Below are 18,145 nucleotides of genomic sequence, written 5' to 3'. Positions count from 1 at the left end.
GACGACAAATACCGACTCCACATTCACTCTGCTAAATCTTAATCCTCGCTTACAAATAATTAATATTTTCAAATGTTTTATTAAAATTATGAAAAATCACTTTGGGCGATTTTTATAAATTTTATATATTTTTATAATTTATAAAAATCACTTTGCCCAGTGCGCATGCGTACTCGACCCATTCTGGTTTGTTTTCCGTCATGGAGAAAAAACTAATTTGCTCACCGATTTCTTAAATGCATTTCATTTATTTTTAGTCTTTCTTTCATTAAAATAAATCCTAAAAATCATTTCCTCATTAAAACATTTTCTCTTCTCTGTTTCTGCTACTAATCTCTCTCACACTTGTGCTTCTTCCCTTAGTTATTCCCTCCTCTATCCTTCCTTCCCAGAGGTGGTCCTTCCCTTTAATTGCGTGATATTTTAAAGCCAGCTCTGACTTCCATTATTCGCTTTCTAAGTATCTCAACACAAAACTTACTCGTCTACTTACCGTAAACTTTGATAAGATTTTTTTTTTTTTCATAATTATTGAATCGTGCTTATTTCTAATTTTACATTTATAAATACAGTTATTTAATAAATTAAAAAGGAGGGTTGAAAATGTCCACTAAAACCGTCTGAAATTAATATCTTAATCTTAATATATAGTAATGAAATACATATTAAAACAAAAAATCCAAAAGAAAATTCCTTATATCCGAATAAAAAAAAAGTTCATAATACAGCAGTGCTTTTATTAAAATTAATTTCGATGTAAACTGTTACACCTACAAAATGCTAATAAATATGTACAAGTAATTAGGAATAGCGTTATATTAATAAACTAGGATTGTCATATTTAATTATTTGTTCTACATTGGAAGGAATCATCTGAATAGCTAACCTAAGTAATGCTCAATTTACTACAATAAAGTGGAAGTCTGTAATACCTATTCTTATAAAAGGTGACGTAAGTGAAGCTGTTCTGCTGAGAACCGGCTTCCAACCAGCTTCTTACAACTCTTACTATGCTTTCTTACGTTTTTCATCAATCAACTTGTTTAATAAATTACATAAACGTCTGTTTAACAAATAATGTTTCTCTGACACTGGTTTTATATTCTCTCTCTTTCATAAATAATGATTTCTTACATTTCTTTTAGAATAGACAGTTGGCTTGTAATAACTGTGAAATGGATTTATAAAATGTCGATCCTTCCATGAAAACGCAATATATTTAATATTTCTGATGGTGAACTATTTCTTCATGCACATTCAAATTTTATTTCATTTTATATATTCCAAGTTAAATTCACTTCAGTAATATTAAGTGGTATTTCTTCACTTATTTCCTTTACAATTGTAATAAATTAATTACCTCACTTGAAGTATGCTTAATAATGTAGTCAAAACACAAAAATATATTATTTTAATTATTGCGAAATAATGATATTCATTTATTAATAATTATTATTCGGCATGGGGCGGAATCAAAACTGCTTTTTAAAATAATAATGCGCGCACACACACACACAGATATATATATATATATATATATATATATTATATATATATATATATAATATATATATATATATATATTTACATACATACATACACACACCGGTGTGTGTATGCATATGTATATGTGTATGTATATATTTATACATATGTATGTATGTGTGTATATATATATATATATATATATATATATATTTATACACACACACACACACACATACATATACACACCGGCTCACAATATGGGATGGAAGCTTGTTAAAACAGCAGTTTTCTCTAAACTTACTGTAAGCCCAAAGGCCAAACAAGATTCAAGTTTTAGTATTAGATGCTTTATGTCTGTCCCTCATTGAATGCCTTACCAAATCACAGTCACCTGCATGCAATAAATCTCTTATTAGAAAAATATAAGCGTCTTTCCAAATTAAATAATTTACTGGTGTTTCTCTAATGAATTTATACGCCTTTCCTGCAATCTATCAATGCATTTGCAAGCACAACCTGAAAGTATATAGAGAAAACGAAGTCCGATATATATATATGTTCTTTTATTCTTTTCTTGTTTCAATCATTTGACTGCGGCCATGCTGGAGCAACGCCATTAGTCGAACAAATCGACCCCCAGGAGTTATTCTATTGGTCTCTTGCCGAACCGTTAAGTTGCGGGGACATAAATACAACATCGGTTGTCAAGCGATGGTGGGGGACAAATACGGACACACACACAAATATACAGATAGATAGATAGATAGATAGGACGGGCTTCTTTCAGTTTCCGTCTACAAAATCCACTCACAAGGATTTGGACGGTCCGAGGCTATATATGTGTGTGTGTTTGTAAAAATATCGATATATATATATTATTATCATCATTTAATGTCCATTTTCCATGCTTGCAAGGGTTGGACGGTTTGTCAAGAGGTGGCCATCAGCAGAGCTGCACCAGGTTTCAGTTTGATTTGGGTTGGTTTCCATAGCTGAATGCCCTTCCTAATGCCAACCACTTTTATACAGTGTGCGCTGGGTGCTTTTAATGTAGCACTGGCAAAAGCGTTTTTACATGATGACAGCAAGTGCTTATTGCCACCAGCACAAGAGCCAGTCAGGTGGCACTGGTGTCGGCCACAACTACAATTTCCATTTTTGATTTTTGATTTTACTTGACTCAGTAAGTCTCCTTAAGCATGGCACATCACCTGATGATTCAAGGATACTTTTTAAATGGGCTGCTTATGTGACTCTGGTTTAGGCTTTGGCTGTGATCTCACCTTACTTGCCAGATCTTCTCAATTGCAACATGTCTCCAGAGGTCGAGGTCTTTACTTATGCCATGTGTTTTGGCTACATTTGACAATTTTTGTTTACTTTTTTCAGGAACAGTTTCATGTACTGGTGAGCAATCAATGGCATTGGAGAGCATAAAGATTAAAGCTGTAGTGTAGAAGCAGCTGATGTAAGAGGACTGGATGCCATCTGAATATTGGGAAAGAGTCACCTGTGTCAGGATGATTTGCACCAGTTATCAAAATGCCAACATCACGTCTGCTGCTCTGTGAACACTGAAGGCTGTAAGAAGCATCTTCTTCAGAATAGTGGACAAGAATTTTACACAATTCCATGGGTATAGATGATTATTTAACCCTTTCGTTACCAACCCGGCTGAAACCGGCTCTGGCTCTGACTACAAATGTTTTGTTTTCATAAGTTTTGAATTAAAATCTTCCTCCAGACCTTAGTCACAATTTATGTTCCTAACACTAGCTGAATGATACTAAGTTATTTTACTAAATTCTTTGTTATATTTAAAATTAATTGAAACAAACACAGAGTATCTCAAAATAAATACAGTAACGAAAGGGTTAATAGACAACTTAAGAGTCTCATTCAGCTGTGCACCCGGTTTTGCAAGGAGCTGCACCAGATTTCAATTGTCTGTTTTGGCAGGGTTTCTTTGGCTGGGATGCCCTTCCTAGCACCAAACTACTTTACAGAGTGTGGACTGAGTGCTTTTTACGTGGCACCAGCAGAGTGGTTTTTATGCGGTACATGTATGGGTTTTTTGCATGGCACCTAAAAAGCACCCTTCAAACTTTGGGCCTCATGGAGGCAGTGACTGAGACCTTTGGCAATATACTGTGCTTGGGAAAACCTATGAAGCTAAGTGAGACCATAGTCATGGCTGATGCTGGTGTTTCATAACTGGCACCAATGCTCGTGGCTCGTAAAAAGTATCCACCACACTCCTGTAGTGGTTGGCATTAGGAAGGACATCTAACCGTTGAAACACTGCCAAACCATGATTGGAACCTGGTGCAGCTCCCCAGTTTACCAGTTTTCAGTTAAGCTGTCCAACCCATGCCAGCTTGGAAAACAGACGTTAGATGATGATGATGATGATGATGATGATGATGATGATGATGGTGGTGGTGGTGGTGGTGGTGGTGGTGGTGGTGATGGTGATGGCTGTTGGTTTGGTAATCAAGAATGACTGTTTGCAACACCACACCAACAGAGTATATCTACAGAGGCACTGAACTAAACACAAAACCACACAAGTTATTCAGATAAAGACATCAATGCAGCAGAATTTAGTAACTTCAATGACATTTAACATTAAATTGTTGTTAAATACAAAGAGAATGGCCGTGTGGTAAGTAGCTTGTCTACCAACCACAAGGTTCCGGGTTCAGTCCCACTGCGTGGCACCTTGGGCAAGTGTCTTCTACTATAGCCTCGGGCAGACCAAAGCCTTGTGAGTGTATTTGGTAGACGGAAACTGAAAGAAGCCCGTCGTATATATGTGTATATATATATGCGTGTGTGTGTTTGTGTGTCTAGCATTGCTTGACAACCGATGCTGGTGTGTTTACGTCCCCGTCACTTAGCAGTTCGGCAAAAGAGACCGATAGAATAAGTACTGGGCTTACAAAAGAATAAGTCCCGGGGTCGAATTGCTCGATTAAAGGCGGTGCTCCAGCATGGCCGCAGTCAAATGACTGAAACAAGTAAAAGAGTAAAAGAGGGAGAGAGAATAAAACGTTTGAATAAAGATGAATAATTAAAATAAATGAATCAAAAATTATTTACTCTTTTACTTGTTTCAGACATTTTGACTGTGGCCATGCTGGAGCACCACCTTTAGTCGAACAAATCGATCCCAGGACTTATTCTTTGTAAGCCTAGTACTTATTTTATCGGTCTCTTTTGCTGAACCACTAAGTTCGGGGACGTAAACACACTAGCATCGGTTATCAAGCGATGTTGTGGGGACAAACACAGACACACAAACATAGACACAAACACACATATATATATATATATACATATATGCGACGGGCTTCTTTCAGTTTCTGTCTACCGAATCCACTCACAAGGCTTTGGTCGGCCCGAGGCCATAGTAGAAGACACTTGCCCAAGGTGTCACACAGTGGGACTGAACCCAGAACCATGTGGTTTGCAAGCAAGCTACTTACCACACAGCCACTCCTACTCCTAGAAATAAATATATAAACAACAGTTATATACAAATTGGATTCAGAATCACTGATAAAAAAAATATATAGAGAGAGAGAGGCACAAGGCGCAGGAGTGGCTGTGTGGTAAGTAGCTTGCTAATCAACCACATGGTTCCGGGTTCAGTCCCACTGCATGGCATCTTGGGCAAGTGTCTTCTGCTATAGCCCCAGGCCAACCAATGCTTTGTGAGTGGATTTGGTAGACAGAAACTGAAAGAAGCCTGTCGTATATATATATATATATATATATATGTGTGTGTGTTTGTGTGTCTGAGTTTGTCCCCCTAGCATTGCTTGACAACCGATGCTGGTGTGTTTACGTCCCCGTCACTTAGCAGTTCGGCAAAAGAGACTAAGTACTAGAATAAGTACTGGGCTTACAAAGAATAAGTCCCAGGGTCGAGTTGCTCGATTAAAGGCGGTGCTCCAGCATGGCCGCAGTCAAATGTCTGAAACAAGTAAAAGAGATAGAGTAAAATATTTCCCACTTAGAATATTACTACTAGACATTCATAGATGGTCTCTGTGTTATATGACTGTTTTGTCCAGCAAGAGATTTACAAATTTTTTATATAGACAACATGAAAATGCTTGACTTCATTGTGAAAACTGCTGCAAATTGATGTCATGACATTTCAAAGGCCTGGCTCAGATTTCAGCTCTGATTTACTTCTGCCGATCGGATTACAAACAAGTCGAAATAGTTCAGCAGGTTGTAATTGTGAATAGTCAGTAAGGGACCTAAATAAGTGCTTCCGTTCATGACTAAACAGACCAGCTTAGGAGAGGCAAATACAGTTGCAGGTATCATAAAGAAAGAAAAAAGGATCATGGGCCAAAAGGAAACCCTTTATTGCCTCTCTTTTAACCCTTTTGATACCAACCCGCCTGAAACCGCCTCTAGCTCTGTCGTACAAATGTCTTGTTTTCAAAAGTTCTGAATTAAAATCTTCCACCAAACCTTAGTCACAATTTATGTTCCTAACACTAACTTAATGGTAACTAAGTTATTTTACTAAATTATTTGTTAAATTTAAACTTAATTGAAAGAAACACAGAAGAGCATCTCAACAGAAATACAGTAACGAAAAGGTTAATCGCTACTTGTTTCTTCTTGTTATCTTCAAATAAAACAGTCCCTTCTTAGATTTCACTCCTTCATTTTGGCCAATCAGTTGCATATAAACTCTCCCAGCTTATATGCATCATTTCAAAGTTCTTATTGAATCTTTGAAATGCATTTTTAGTTTGCATTGAGGCTGCTTCGCTTCTTTTATCTAACAAATTCCATTATCAGATGGCCATTCCAGCAAAGGCTGCATTGATGAATTTCAGTTCCAATGCTACCTCACAGCAGTACACTCAAGTACATCTGTACCTCACTGCAGTACACTCAAGTACATCTGTACCCAGTAGCTTCTACATCCAAATGATTCTAATCTAGAGTATGAACTTCAATGATGAAATCACTCGAGTAATTTGAGATGCTTCCTTATGTTAGTTAGTTAATTTGGCTCAAAAGCAAATAGCAAGGCCATGTAGGGGGACATGGAGTTAAGTACAGGGTGGTGTTCATGTAAAGAGTTCAGGCCACTTGAGGTCCAGGGAGGCTTTGAACAAAGCGGTCGTCGGCATCTTCACCATCTCGTCTGGCAGCTTGTTCCACGGATCCGCAACCCGGACGGAGAAAGCTCCTCTCCTTCGATTAAGATGAAATCGTCGCAGGTAGAGCTTTTCGGAATGACCCCGCAGCCGACGCTCTGGAGCAGGAGTGAAGAACAGCTCTTTCGAGAGGTTACACTTTCCGCTTATGATGTTGTGGGCGAGAATGAGATCACCACGGCGGCGGCGTTTTTCAAGAGAATAAAGGTCGAGCGTCCTCAGCCTTTCTTCGTAGGACAAATTTTTGAGACCATGAACCATGCGGGTAGCCAGCTTCTGGACTCTTTCGAGATGCTGTATGTCTTTGAGGAGATAAGGAGAAGAGGCTTGAATCCCATACTCCAATATGGGTCTCACTAGCGTGACATAGAGTGGTAGGAATATGGCTGCCGTGAGCATTCCGAATGACCGTCGAATCAAGAACAGAATTCTGCGTGCTTTGTTGGCAGCATGGACGCACTGGGCCGAAGGCGAAAAGGAGGAATCCACCAAGATACCCAGGTCCTTTACCTGATCGGTCCTCTCCAGCAGCAGACGACCCGGCTCGAAATCAAGTTGAGTTGCAGGAGTAGAGCCGACAGGCAGATGACAGCACTTTGACACGTTCAGACACAGGTCCCAATCGTTAGACCACTTCCAAATTTGGTGGAGGCATTGACGAAGATCCTCTATATTACCGCAAGGAGCAACCAGTTTGATATCGTCGGCAAATAGAAGGGTGTGTTGCGTGAGGTCGTCAGGCAAGTCATTTATGAAGACTAAGAACAACAAGGGCCCAAGCACTGAACCTTGAGGCACACCACTGCTCGCACTGGAGACGTCGGACCACGAACCATTAACTTGGACTTGGAAGGAGCGATCTGAGAGGAAGGCACCAACCCATCGTACAATATCCGGATGGAAACTATATGCTTGAAGCTTGACAAGTAATAGGCGGTGGTTTACCGAGTCAAAAGCTTTGGCAAAGTCCAATAAAACGATGTCAACAGCATCACTATCATCGAGGATGCGCGGCACCAATTCTTCCATTACTAGTAAGTTGGTCAAGCATGATGTCTTCGGCACGAAGCCGTGTTGGGAATCAGAGATAGAGGCTGTGTTTAGGAGGTGGAGCATCATACTTTTCTTAAGGATGGTTTCGAACATCTTGCTGATTATTGATGTAAGGGAAACCGGTCGGTAGTTAAGCAGATCTTCGCGGCTCCCTTTCTTGAAAATTGGGCAGATTATCGCTGTTCTCCAGTCTGCAGGTATAACACCCGTCGCCAATGACATATTGAATAGTCGTGTTAAGGGCTCGCAGATGACCGGAGCCAACGCTTTGATAACCCATGGGTGTATGCCATCAGGGCCGTGACCCTTGTTGACATCAAGGCCTTGAATAACACGTTTGACTTTGTCCCGCGTGATGACCAATCGAAGCATTGGAGGTACCGATCTATCAAATGGAGGGGGTTCACAACCATCATCTTGTTTGAAAATAGTTGAAAAAGCCTCGGCAAATAATTGACTCTGTTGATAAGGGTCCTCAATCGATACGCCTGTTGAGTCTACCAACGTTGCAATCTGGTTGTTCAAGCGGGAATTCCGCTGGACATGGGCAAAGAAGGTTTTTGGATTGCTACTGGCATTTGCCGCGATTTTGTATTCATAACTGAAGCGTTCTTTCTTTTCAATTTTCACGGCTCGGTCTCGTTGAGTTTTGTACACCTCAAAAGCTGCAGTCGAATCCAGATTTTTGAATTCAGCCCAAGCAATATCTCTGAGTCGACATTCTTGTTTAACCTTCTTCGTCACCCTGGGCTTGTGTTTCTTCCTCTTGGGAAGCCCAACGGAAACTGCCTGGTCAGTCAAACAGATTACATATGCTTTGAGGGATGACCATAGTTCGTCAACTGAGGACAACGTCATCAGGGATCGCCAGTCCAGAAGCGCGGAAGCCTCGGTTAGAATTTCAAGATTGATTGCAGAGAAGACTCTATGTGGCAGCGAAGTAGTCGTGGGAGTAGAAAAAGTTGTGTGCATGACGAACTTCAGGACCGCATGATCACTCTTGGCAAGAGGGGCGCACACAGATACGTCTGACACTGATCTTTATATACCCTCCATGTCTCTTATGAGTTGAAAAGGGATCAAAGCACATGTGCCCTGCACACTGCTATTTTTAGTGCCAGTGGAATGTTAAAAGCACCATCCGAGCATGACTGTTGCCAGGGAATTTAGCACCCCAACAAGGGAATTTAGCACCCTAACTCAGCTCAAAACAATATCTGTGTATCATGATTTCTGGGTTTTGAGCTGAGTGGGGGTGCTAGATTCCCTTGTTCGAAAATATAAGGACACAGATCATGCTATATAGTCAGCTGGAGATGATGTCCCCCTGGGGCTAAATGACAGCAACATTCATCCTAAACTAGGACTGCCATGTTATGTTGGCAAACAATCTTTGAATCTGGTTTGTCCAAAGACATCATTGAGCTGCAATGTCTAGTTTGACTTTAGAACTTCTTAAGTCTGCACAAATGTTTTCTTTCTAAATTTGTTTTGGCCAACACCTATTAACTTCTAGAACTTATGGATTTTAGAAATACCACAAATCCTTTATCTTCTGAAGATGATTAACTGAGCAAACCCAGTTAGGTTTTGAGAAAAAAAAACTAACATTTTTCCAATGTTTCCACTATGGGAGACAATTCTGGATATGCTTCAATATTATGAAGCTACTTCAGCAAAGCGTAACCTTTTCTATAATTGTGGAAGTAGAGACGAGTGAATCACTAAATAAATGTACAATACTCTACACAAGTTGGTTCAAAAATTAGCATATTTTATAGAATGAATTACTGAGATATATTTATCAATAATTTCTGAGCTATATTTCATTGCATGAAAAACCAGTCAAGTTAATGTTATGCTACCTAACATAGCAAACTTTTCTTCAATGATTCTCTCATTACTATTTTTCTCAAGACCTATGAAGTCTATGCTTCATTACTCTTGACACCATAAGAGGAGGACTAAATAAACTGAAATATGACCAAAGTTATTTCTCATATTTGCTGAAATAATTAAACTACTGATAGGCATTTTCTTTGTGACAGAATTATTTCTATAGAGCTTTTTCATGCTCACTGCATTATGTATTGGAAAACTAACTTTGTTATTCCCAAGTCTTTTCTCAGAAAAATATTTTTTCTTATAAAGTTAATATATTTCTTTACATTGAGCAATCCTTAATACTGGATGCTTTTAATTATTTCCCTATCTCTGGCATGTCTAAAATTCTAATTGCTTACCCTTTCTCTGAGAATTCCCAATATACATTTTCGTGCATTCATTGTTTGAACAAACAACGCTAAATGGAATTTCAATATATTGATTATCTGCTGAATATTACTGGACTTAGTTTTAAATTAATTCTTTTATCTCAAATCCACTCTTCCAGGTCCAAAACTGTTTTTCTTTTTCTTTTCTTTTTTTTTTACTATTCTTCAACTGGAACCAAATTGTTAGTATAAAGAAAATCGCACAAGCAATCAATTCTGAAGATGTTTTGGTAGCTTCAATGACTAGAATGAAAGTAAGCAGAATGAGATTAGAACCTCAAGTGGCACCTGAAACTTGAAGATCTCTTCTACCTGGCTTGACATAGCTTTCTCATTTAATTTCTTTGTAGTCCATGAGACCAGCCACCAAATACAAGGCAGATTACTTTAGTTTTCTCTTGTTATATGATCAGAGTTATAGACATCACTTTAACTCAAACATGTAGCAAATCTTGCATGCATGAAGTGGATTCGATCCACCATAGCCAAATTTAAATTAACACTGCTACAGAACTTTTCCCACGGTGGAACAATGGTTTTTCTATGACAGCAGTTTTACATCTTCCAGATGCCTTTAGCTAGGCCGAAATAATGTTTTTACCACTCGACCCTTTCTAACCTCTTCTACTTCACCAAAAGCTAGAATAGATAACAAGACCACCAACTAAATCTATTGTTCTCAATGATATATCTATCCTTCTGGATCTTTATATAAGCAAGCACACACCAAGCAAAAGTTAGTCAGTCACATCGTGATGACTCAACGAGGTCTGGCTGACCAACTTTGGTCAGAGGGAGAAATGAAGTTTACTGTCAGCAACGTCCCACACCCTACAATTCTCACTAGCTCTAATTCTCTTCTCTTGCAACATCATTCTATCTGTCTCAGCAATTACTACTACAAACTCAAAAAATTTATCAACTTGCCGGTCGAGGCAAGGTATTGTAACGTAACGGTAAATAAATACTTTCTTAAAACTTTATACACTTTGTTCTTTCACATCCTACAACATGCAATTATAACAACAAATCAATTGATGCTGTTACAAACATATACAACCTGACATCTTCTCAAACTTAACTCTATCATCACTTAGTGTCCATTATTCATGCTGGCATAGATTAGACAGTTTAACTAGAACTGCTGAGCTGGAGAGCTGTACCGGGCTCCAGTCTGATTTTCTATGGCTGGATGCCCTTCCTAACATCAACCGCTTTACAGAGTGTGCTGGGTGCCTTTTACGTGTCACCAGCATGGGTGCCTTAATTTGCAGTGACCATTCTTTCCATTTCCCATTAAATTAACCTACATAAGCTGATATATATATATGTGTGTTTGTGTGTGTGCTTGTTTGTTTATCTCCTTACCTTGACGTGTGATAGTTACAAATGAGTGTCAATGTCATAGAAGCAGTTTCTGTCATTTTCCATCTTCTGTGAAAACTTGTCTGGCTCTGGGGAAATGTTACCTTCCTTGAGGGTTGGTGACAGAAAGAGCATCCAACTGCAACATGTGAGCATGGAAACTGATGATAACGATGGAGGACAATATATACAAAGCATGAAATTCATAGTTCACATTGAGAAGGGAGTCATCTATGTATCATACCTAATGCAAATACATCGTGGAAAAGCAAATTTACTGCAGAACTTATCTGGAAATAATATCCCTTATGGACCACTGCGTTTACAAAAAGAAAAATATTTCAGTAGCCTGACTCAAATCCACACCTTTTCTATATTACATATGTGACACTTTTCTCTCTCTTTCTATACATATATTAGAAAATGTAGTTAAAATCACTGCAATTGTTTTGACACATTTTTACACCCATCGTTCAGGGGTGAGATGTGTAATTGCTATCATACAACCAAGGTGTAAAATGCTCCTCGTTAGGTGATTGTTGAAATTAGTCATTCATCAGATCCTACCATCTTTTCACTGAGAGTGAACTTTCCTTTGATGAGCTAGGTGTCTTTTTCTAAAGTCATGCAAATAACCTCAGAAAATCTGATATATCCTGTCTATATATTAAAATAACAAGTTGGAAATTTTCAAATGACTAAAAATTTTCCTTGTTACCAGAAGATAAAACGGTAAGAATAATCTCTCAGGAAAGTGTTTTTGATCAAAAGATTCTGATCAGGAAATTACAAGATGGTTGTAATGTCTCATTTTATTTTTGAAGAAATTACCAACTACAGGGTTTAGGAAGATATTTGGGAGTAAAAGCATTCTGCTGTAAAAATTTTCCATTATCCAACTGAAGCTAGCATTCACAAGGTCAATTTGAATTCTTTACACTTTTAATTTTGCTCATTAGAAATATCCATTGAGTACATTTTTCCATTCCAAGATAATAAATATTTGTTATTAAGAAAGTTGTTTTTTTGTTTGTTTCGCTCTTTTCATAAAACTTGACTTTTACACTAAACCAGATTTATTAACTTATAAACAAGTTTATCTTAACTATTTACCCATGAGTTACACCTCATTTATCACTGTCAATTATTATGTATATTTTAAGGGAAATTCTGACATAGAATCGCAAAATTAATGATGCAGTAATGGTGATGATGTACAGACACTGCTACATCATCATCATCATCATCGTTTAACGTCCGTTTTCCGCGCTAGCATGGGTTGGACGGTTCGACCGGGGTCTTGGAAGCCAAGGGCTGCACCAGGCTCCAGTCTGATCTGGCAGAGTTTCTACAGCTGGATGCCCTTCCTAACGCCAACCACTCCGCGAGTGTAGTGGGTGCTTTTTACGAGCCACCTGCACAGGTGCCAGGGGGGCCCGGCATCGGTATCGGCCCATCATTTTTGCTGCCCACTTTTCCATGCTTACATGGGTTGGGTGGAATAAACTGAGGGAGATTTTCTATGGTCAAATGCCATTCCGCACCCATTTTGAAGCAAGATAATATTTCCCCATTGTCAGACATGTTTTTGCAGGCTTCTTTCAGTTTCCATCTACCGAATCCCTCACAAGTCTTTGATCAGCTTGGGGCTATAGTAGATAGTTCCCCTCCGAGGCACAAGTCTGGGCAAGGTTGTTTAGAAGACCAGCAGTTGCCTGTGTATACCAGCTTCCTGTCTCCATGCCACCGATGTTATTCAAGGGGAAGACAAAGGGGCCGATACAGCTTGGCACCAGTGATGTCCCCACAACTCATTTCTACAGCTGAGTAAACTGGAGCAACATGAAATAAAGTGTCTTGCTCAAGAACACAGCATATAACCCAGTCTGGGAATCAAACTTCATGATTGCAAGCACAACACTAACCATTGAACCATGTGCCTTCACTGTTCTGTCATAAGTAATGCTTATTGATTCACATGGATTTCAGTTAATCCTGCATTTATCTTGCAGCTTTGAGATTTTGATGAGGCAACTATTAATTTTTAGAATGATATTGTGGGGTTGGTGTGAGAGGCCAGATCTGACCAATTTGAATATAAAACAGGGATAACATTTAGGCTAGATTCGGCCAGTTTAAATGCTAAAGGGTTAACGAGATGAGACAAAGCCACAACACTCAGCTGTCCTCACCAACCTTATATTCATGAAATAGCAAAAAAGAAAGTTTATTAGAATTACAACCCAAATTTCTTCTTTTTCATTGAAGTTTGTGAATATAAGGTGCGAGGAGAGATAAGAATTTACTTCTGTCATGTGGGTTTAAGTTCAATTCCACTCCGTGACACCTTAAGCAGGGCCTACACCTTGCTTAAGGTTAAGATCTTTTCAGTGGAACTTGGGAAATGGAAACTGTGTGGAAGCCAGTTTTAATGGTGGAAATTTAAAGTAAGTGGCAAATATTATGTTCATACATGTATGTAGGGGGTGGGTCAGCTTGTGCGTGGGGGCGCATGTGCTTGAGAAACGAGGTGTGTATGTACACACATTAACTTCATTCATTTTACATCTGGCATAAGCCAGATGAGTTTCTGCAGTACAAGACAGATCTAACCAAGACTCCTAGACTGGTGCTGCTTGTATGAGTCACTTTGGTTTGGTTTCTGTGGCTGGATGCCCGTCTTCTTACCAACCCCATCACATGATGTCTTTTCTCATTGCATCATCACTGCAGAGGTTGTCACGCCTTTCATCATCATCATCATCGATTAACGTCCGTTTTTTTCATGCTGGCACGGCTGGACTGAGGTCTGGAGAGCCAGCAGCTGCACCAGGCTCCAGTCTGGTTTGGCAGAGTTTCTCCAGCAGGATGCCCTTCCTAACACCAACCACTCCAAGAATGTAGTGGGTACTTTTAACATGCCACTGGCACAAGAACCAGTATGGGGGTACTGGCATTGGTTGGTGGTTTTTATGTGCCACCAGCACAGGAGCCAGTAAGGTGGGCCTGGCAACGATCATGTTCGGAGGGTGCTTTTTATGTGCCATTGGCACAGGAATTAGTATGGGGGTACTGGCATCGATCATGATTGGCTGGTGGTTTTTACGTACCACCGGCACTGGAGCCAGTCAGGCAGATCTGGCATTGATCATGTGCAGATGGTGCCTTTTATGTGCCATTGGCAAGGGAGCACCGGTCCCAGCTACAATATTGGTTTTACTTGACTCAACAGGTCTTCCCAAGCATATATTGCCCAACACACCAGGAGTATTTTTAACAGGGCAGAATATGATTGGCTGCCATCTCACTTTACTTGCTGGGTCTTCTCAATCACAGTGTATCCCCAAAGGTCCTGGTCTCCTGTCATTGCCTCTCTGAGGCCCAATGTTCGAAGGTCATGCTTCACCACCTCATCCCATGTCTTCCAGGGTCTACCTCTTCCACAGGTTCCTTCTACAGTTAGGGAGTCGCACTTCCTCACACAGCTGTCTTCATTCATACGTAACACATGGCCATACCAGTGCAGTCCTCTCTCTTTCACACCACATTTGATGCTTCTTATGCCCAGCTTTTCTCTTAGGGTGCTAACACTTTGTCATGTGTACACACTGACATAACACATCTAACAGACCATGCTAGCTTCATTTCTTTCAAGCCTAAGCATGTCTTCAGCAGTCACAGCCCATGATTCACTGCCGTGAAGCATGGCATTTTGCACAAATGCATCATACAATCTACCTTTCACTCTGAGTAAGAGGCCCTTTTTTGTCAGTAGGGGTAGAAGCTTTTTGAACTTTGCCCAGGCTATTCTTATTCTGGTGGTAACACTCTCTGAGCATCTACCCCCACAACAGACTTGGTCACCTAGGTAGCAGAAGCTATCAACTACTTCTAGTTTCTCCCCCTGACATGTGATGGAATCTGTTTTCTGAGTATCTGTGGTGTTTATTGCCCCTGTGCATCTGCAGTACATGAAAGTTATCTTCCTTTGATGTTGCTGCACCTCTTATGGTCCATAGCTTACACTGGGTACATTTCATGGAGTTTCTACCTACACCTTTTCTACAGATCGAGCAGGGCCATTTATCTGAAGAGGTGTGTGATGTGTTTGCCTTCCAAATTACTAGAACTTTGGTCTTTGCAACATTGACTCTAAGGCCCTTCAATTCTACACTTTGCTTCCACACCTGAAATTTCTTCTCTAGTTCTGATAGTGATTCTGCTATGAGAGCCAGATCATCAGTATGGAAGGCTCCCAGGGGCAACCTGTCTTGAATTTCTGTTATTGCCTGGAGGACTATGATGAATAAGAGGGGGCTGATCCTTGGTGAACCCCTACTTCTACTCAGAATTCTTCACTATACTCATTGCCAACCCTAACCTTACTAACAGCCTCTCTGTATAGGGCTTGTACCGTCCTTATTAACCATTCATCAATCCCCAGTTTCCGCATCGCCCACCAGATAAGGGATCTGGAGGACACTGTCAAAGGCTTCCTCCAAGTCCACGAAAGCCAAGTATATAGGTTTATCCTTGACTAGGTATTTCTCCTGCAGTTGCCGCACCAGGAATATAGCATCAGTGGTGCTTCTACCTGGGACAAAATTGAACTGCATCTCATCTAAGCATACTTTGTCCGTAATTAGTTGGGTTATGACCCTCTCCGTGACCTTTATCACCTGATCCAGCAGTTTGATACCCCTGTAGTTATTTCTATCTAAAGCGTCACCTTTACCCTTGTAGCAGTTAACTATAGTGCTGCTATGCCAGTCACTGGGTATGACTTCATCATGAACTACCTGGTTTACAATACAGGTGACTGGGCTATAATCCATGCTGCCAGATATTTTAAACATCTCAGCAGTGATTCCTGATGGGTCCGGGGCTTTCCCTGGCTTCATACTCTTAACTGCTTTATCTACCATGGTGCTGTCTATTCGGATAGCTGGTCCCTTTACAGGATCAACATTTGGCAGGCTCTCCTCCTCCCATCCATTCTCCACGTTCAGCAGTCTTTCATAATGGCTTCTCCAAGCCTCTTTCTTTTCCGAATCATTAAAAGCAAGTGCACCATCATCCATGCAGACACATTTCTCTCCTGTGACATTTCTTTGGTCTTCGCATCACTGGACATTGGCAAACAACTTATCTACTTCTCCCGTGGTTATGTATACCTGTTGCCCAGCCACCCTCCTGGCTATCTGGTACAGTTCCCAGCTACCGCCACTCTTCCAGGCCTGTTTCTTTGCTCTACCAAAACTGCCTCACAACCTTCTGCTTTCTCATTTACTAACCATCTCACAGTGTGGACTGAGAAGATTTTTTTCACAGCATCAGCACCGAGGAGTCTGTTAAATTCTTGGCAAGACAAGACTACAGACACCCATTCACCTTTCTTCACTCACTAATTACTCTAAACAGTGGAGGGCTTTTCTTCATAGCTTCAAAGTAAGGGGCTGTCTTGTACACAATAGGAGGAAAGAGTAAGTAGTATGATGTTAACATGTTTTGTTTGTTCAAAGCAGCAATGCGAATGAGGAAAGAAAAAGGAGAGAAATGAGAGGTGGTGGTCGAGGATGGGTGAGTGAAAAGAGTACGACAGAATGATTGTGGAAGATTAGCAAAAGGGAGCAATGTGGCTGAAGTGGAGATCAAATCTGAGTTTCACCTTGGACCAGGGGAAATTTAGAATGGACTATCAACTTTTGATAAACAGATTTATCCATTCTATTCAAATGGATTGAGTTGTATATCTGATAACATTTTCACTACATGAAATATATATTTGTATATACATATATAATTATAGTTAAGGGCTACTGGAAATGACCAGCGCCAACTAGCTACAATCCACTCTACAATTGGTTCTCAAATTGTAGAGTGGATTGTAGGTATTTGACACCTATTTCTAGCATTGGCACTGGTCATTTCCAGTAGCCCATAACTAAGCACCCACTACACTCTCGGAGTGGTTGGCGTTAGGAAGGGCATCCAGCTGTAGAAACTCTGCCAGATCAAGATTCAAGCCTGGTGCAGCCATCTGGTTCACCAGTCCTCAGTCAAATCGTCCAACCCATGCTAGCATGGAAAGCAGATGTTAAACGATGATGATGATGATGATGTAAAAATAAAAATTAATGTTACCTATAGTGATTTTTTAATTGCTAAGTCATTTTATGATTATATCCTTATCTTATAAGTATATTTGTATATATATATACACACACACACACACACACACATATATATATATATATATATAGTCTTTTTTTTATTGAAATTGAAACTGGAAGTTTGTCTCACAACTTGAGTCTCATGCCATTGCATTCTTTATCTGAATCTGTTACAATTTCTGTTTCTTCGTTTGATGGGAGTGTTCTGCCCTCGTGGATGCCATTTATTCAGATGTTGCTTAATGCTGAACAAATGAGAAGAGTGCCGGTTGTAGACAATATTTCTTTTTTTATTGAAACTCTTGGCTCAAGTTTCATGCAACTGCAAGAATGCTGGAATAGAGTCTGAAACCACAAATTTATCCCAAGTAAAGAAACTATGATACGGGAGTCCTGTATTTCAGTTTTATGGTTCCCCACATTTTGGTCAAGAGAATTGCTATGCTAAGTGTAAAACTCATGTTTCTGGCTGTGGTGTTTTGAGTGACTGCAATCAGCCATGTGTGTGGCATGGTGCCATTATGGTTTTGTTGTCATCTGTTTTCTGGAGTGAACAATTGCAGACATTTTTTCAGTCTGGTTACAGGAGGTGAAATGTAGG

General features: G+C 39.9%; 1 long non-coding RNA gene across 1 annotated transcript; it reads right to left on the bottom strand.

Annotated features, from left to right (window-relative positions):
- Window positions 1-2,371: 2,371 nt before the first annotated feature.
- On the bottom strand, window positions 2,372-17,623 carry LOC118763796. Its single transcript, XR_004999541.1, has 3 exons — window positions 17,613-17,623; window positions 10,975-10,977; window positions 2,372-2,530 (listed from the first exon to the last, which is right to left on the bottom strand). It is a non-coding gene; the product is annotated as an uncharacterized LOC118763796 (long non-coding RNA).
- Window positions 17,624-18,145: the final 522 nt, after the last annotated feature.

Source organism: Octopus sinensis, linkage group LG6 (assembly GCF_006345805.1).
Source record: "Octopus sinensis linkage group LG6, ASM634580v1, whole genome shotgun sequence".
Taxonomy (NCBI): Eukaryota; Metazoa; Mollusca; class Cephalopoda; order Octopoda; family Octopodidae; genus Octopus; species Octopus sinensis.
The sequence above is the reverse complement of the archived record's forward strand: the minus strand, read 5'-3'. Positions and strand labels throughout refer to the sequence as shown.